The following is a 4,956-nucleotide window of genomic DNA, read 5'->3' as shown; positions in this document are numbered from 1 at the left end:
TACGCCCGACATTCCACTTCTCAGGGAATGACATCTTTTACACTGGAATCAGGTCAGACGTCCTCACTCGAACGAATCGGCTTAACCACCCCTCAACCCTAAACTCTTCGGTGCAAGCAAAAAGGGATCTCGGGGCTCGACAACGAAGCTTGATTAAGCCCCCGTGAAGAAGACGAGGACTATACGTCTAGATCAGATGGTTTAGGGTTGTGACGACCAAAACCAATGGGTCGCGACGGTCACCTGGTACCTTACTCAACTGAGCACCAACGTAACGTATTTTTCTTATTACATCATCATATACACATGACATACAAGCCAAATAGGCCAACATAATTATTTATAAACTCAAAACATAGGCCGACAAGGCCGTACAATCTTTCACATACACGACATATGTCTACAAGCCTCTAAGAGTACATAAATGTCATAAAGGTCGGGATAGAGTCCCACCATAACAAACAATACACGTCAAAATCACACTAATCAAACAAGTAACTCCGAAGCAAATGGTGCGTACCAACATCTTCCGCTGAGCTAATAGCCTACTTGGAGGGCTCTCCACCTATCTATCGGGACCTGTGGGCATGAACGCAGCGTCCCCAGGCAAAAGGGATGTCAGTACGAATAATGTACCGAGTATGTAAGGCACATAAATAAGTACATAAGAGACATGGAAGAAATATAGAGTACATGACTCAACCTGTAAGTATGAATAAATTTGTAAAATTATAAATTACTTTTAGCGTCATGCATATGCGTATGAATGCCATGTCGTGCATATGTACATGTTACATAACATCATCAGCCTCTGAGGGCATCCCATCATATCATATCAGCCACTGTGGGCAAAATCATCATTGTATACCAGCTGATCAGGTGGTGGTGCGTATATAACGCCATAACCTTTCCCATATCACATATCCATATATATACATAAATATATATATGCGTATATAACGTCGTTTGAATCATATTTCAGCCACTATAGGCAACATCATTATCATATACCAGCTGATTAGGTGGTGGCGCATATATAACGCCGTAACCTTTTCATATATCTCATTTAAATATATTTACATATATACGCATCTATAACATCGTTTGAATCATATTTCAGCCATTGTGGGCAACATCACTATCATATACCAACTGATCAGGTGGTGGTGCGTATATAACGTCGTAACCTTTTTCCATATCCGATATACATATATTTACATATATACACGTATATAATGTCATCTGGTCATGGGTCAGTGCACATGAGTGAAATGTATGAAAAATACGTAATAATCTCAATATTCCTTCCAGATAAACCTTTCCAACTGCGTATTATTCTGAGACCCATGAACAGAAAACAATAATAATTTTCATGGGGAATCAATAATATAGACACCCCTAATAATTCTATGAATAGAGTAATTTATGGAAACTGTGTGTTTGCTCGTTTCGTCAGTATAATTTGGATCATGCCAAAAGAAAGAAGGGATGACCTTAACATACCTGGAGTAGCAAAAAACCCATATGATATTCTTGGAAAAAGGTTGCACCGTACTCCTTTAGAACCGCAAAATTTTACGTTGCTAAGGTGCTAATAATTCTTGCTGTAATTGATTTGGTCGTTCAAAGTTTGTTGGAATTTCTAACGTTTTGTCTATATGTTCATATTTGATGCTGGAGCTTTTTGATGTTGTTATGGAATTCTTGACATTTTGTGAGCTTTCAAGCAAGAATGTTGAAAGCTTTCAAACAAGAACGTTCATATGTGATGTTGGAGCTTTCTTGCTAAGGTGCTAATTGTAGTGTTTTTAGTAGGTGAAAACATTAGTCATGAAAATGACTTATAATGAACCTATTAAGTTGCCACCTAACTAAAGGTGACTAATATTCATCTTATGGAAAGTGGCTTGCTGCCACGTGGGGTGAGGGATAATTATTAAGTTTTTATCCACTTATTAGTTAATCAGGTAATGTCCTGTTACTCGGCAATTAACCAATTACCCAAAAAATTTAGAATTATTCTCACTTACTTAAAATATTACTTACTTTTCACATACCTTATACAATTTTCTAGCATGGGCATATAGTACCTTGCATGTCACTAGTCCATAAATATCGGGTATTTTAGCTAGGGCCGTATTTTATCCCAATATGCCAAACTTGGACGAAAAATTTATTTTATTCGACTTGCTTCCCCTTTCACCTTTATAAATTTACTCATCACCTGTGAAATAGCATAATTCTTATAGTTTCCAATTAATCTTTTACTTGGACTGATGTCAATTACCTTATGACAAATCCAACGTACAATACTACAGGGTGCAACATCGTCGTAACTTAATACTGCGAAGTGTGACATTACCGTAATGTAATACTACTGGGTAGAACACTGTCATAACTTAATACTGTTAGATGTAACATCATCATAATATCTTACTGTAGAGGGTGACATCATCGTAACATATTACTGCAGAGCATAACATCGTTGTAATATAATATTGCGCGACGTAATATTGTGGGTTGTAACACCATTCCCCCCTTTGGAACATTCGTCCTCAAATGTTGACTGATGCTCTTATCATTTTCGTAACTTATAGCTCTTGTGAATACCTTAATACTTTTCTTTCCATTTAAGCAATTGCTATGTGAATAAATCCAAAGTCTAGGGTATTCCTCCCTTTAGTCTTTTTGTTCATATCATGACCTTTGATCAAAATCTTCCTAATCTTGCAACTTCTGTTACCTCCTGTCATGCAGCATGTATGATCCTGGCTTTTTAGGTGCACTTATAAGATTCATCTTTCCTTTTTCCTTTTATATTTTATTCAATCTCTAGGCCTTACTTTGTATATATAAGTCTTAATAGGATGCCTCTCTGTGCCTCTATAGGTATATTGAAGTCCTTTACTCGATACTTTATAGAACTTACGAATATAGCCATATCTTATTTCATATATCTGGTTACCCATTCACATGACTTTACTGCATTTACATGGGTTATACTATACAATAATTTTTTCTTCAATCTACCTTTACCGAGGTATGCTTACCAAGTTCCCAGTTACTTTTGTTGCCTACCATTAAGGTATAAATTTCAGTCCTTCAATGCCCCTTCATTACTGTTCGTCTTAAGAATCATGGCCTAATCTCATATCATACTTTGTAACTTATATACATTATCGCTAGGGCTTACATTTTATTGAGGAATATTTGAAGTAATTTCCATAATCATGTTTCATAGTGTCTCAATGTGATTCACCTTATGGGGTATCTTAATTTCGTGCCGTTAGCAAAATCTTTTTCTCTTTCTCTTCTTCTATTTTCTTTTTTTGTCAAATAATTATTCAAACGAAGGCCTAAACTTCATCCTTTATCTGTGACAATTATACCCTCATTTTATTACTGGGTCAACATTTCATTCTTTCTAAATGCCATTCGTCTTTGACTCCTTTGATTTCATTCAGGCTATACTAAGCTTTGTATAACATAGAGAAACCATATGCTCTTCTTGTTTTCATGGGCTTAATTCTAAGGACTTATCCATTTTGTTACTTTTCCATTCGCATATTTTTATCCTTGCTCCTGTCTTCTAAAACTTTTTCGCTTCACCATACAATAACTTGTGACCTATACATCTCTATTTATTTTACTTGCAATCTTTCAACTTGCTTGCATAATAGATTTCCTTATGTTATTTAGAACATCAAGTGAGACATCACATTGTCTCTAACTCTTCTTTACTTTCTTGGTCAAGCTTTTCGACACCTAGACCATAGGCTGGAAGGTACGCTACTGACGATGCCGCTACTATTCCTAGATAATGAATCCTCGTGCTTCTGGCCCTTTTATCCGAAGTATGGACTACTCATGATCTTCTACCTTTGAGTATCTCGTACGTTGTTCACCTTTACCTTACTTACCTTAAAATCTCGCATCGTATCATCTATCTTTTTTATGACCTCCCTTCCACCTAAGTGTAAATCACGTCCATAACTTGAAGCTCTATTGTAATACTCGCACCTCTGGTACATACACAATTCGGTGGGAGATTCGTACTAACTTCTTATGAGGCTTATACTTCTTCTAACTGGCTTCCTTGTAGAGCCATTATAGATTATTGTTATTGTGTTATTTCTCTTGAACATTTAATTATTGGACCTAGAAAAATTATAGAAATTGTGCTTGAGAACTTGACAGAAAGATGTTGCACCCCGCAATATTACGTCAATATTACGTCCCACAGTATTATATTACGATGATGTTATGCTCTGAAGTAATATGTTACGATGATGTCACACTCTATAGTAATATATTACGATGATGTTATGTCCAGCAGTATTAAGTTACGACAGTGTTCTACCCAGTAGTATTACATTACGGTAATGTCACACTTCGCAGTATTAAGTTACGATGATGTTGCACCCTGTAGTACTGTACGTTGGATTTGTCGTAAGGTAATTGATATCAGTCCATGTAAAATATTATTTGAAGATTATAAGTATTATGCTATTTCACAAGTAAGAATAAATTCGTAAAGGTGAAAGGGGAAGCAAGTCAAAGAAAATGAATTTTTCGTCCAAGTTTGGCATATTGGGGTAAAATACGGCCCAACCTAAAATACCTAGTATTTATGGACTTGTGACATGCAAGGTACTACATGCCCATGCTAGAAAAGTGTATAAGGTAAGTGAAAAGTGAGTAATATTTTAAGTAAGTGAGAATAATTCTAAAATTTTCGGGTAATTGGTTAATTACCGGGTAACGGGACATTACATGATTAACTAATAAGTGGATAAAAATATAATTATTATCCCCCACCCCACGTGGCAGCAAGCCACTTTCCATAAGATGACTATTAGTCACCTTTAGTTAGATGGCAACTTAATAGGTTCATTATAAGTCATTTTCGTGACTAATGTTTTCACCTACTAAAAACACTACAATCAGCACCTTAGC

At 36.0% G+C, this 4,956-nt stretch overlaps 1 long non-coding RNA gene across 1 annotated transcript; it reads right to left on the bottom strand.

The window, feature by feature from the left end:
* Nucleotides 1–260: 260 nt before the first annotated feature.
* LOC138876516 (uncharacterized) lies at nt 261–1,762 on the bottom strand. Its single transcript, XR_011401823.1, has 2 exons — nt 1,504–1,762; nt 261–579 (listed from the first exon to the last, which is right to left on the bottom strand). It is a non-coding gene; the product is annotated as an uncharacterized lncRNA (long non-coding RNA).
* Between the last annotated feature and the right edge of the window lie 3,194 nt (nt 1,763–4,956).

This window comes from Nicotiana sylvestris, chromosome 8, assembly GCF_000393655.2.
Source record: "Nicotiana sylvestris chromosome 8, ASM39365v2, whole genome shotgun sequence".
Taxonomy (NCBI): Eukaryota; Viridiplantae; Streptophyta; class Magnoliopsida; order Solanales; family Solanaceae; genus Nicotiana; species Nicotiana sylvestris.
This window is presented reverse-complemented; position numbering and strand designations above follow the sequence as displayed.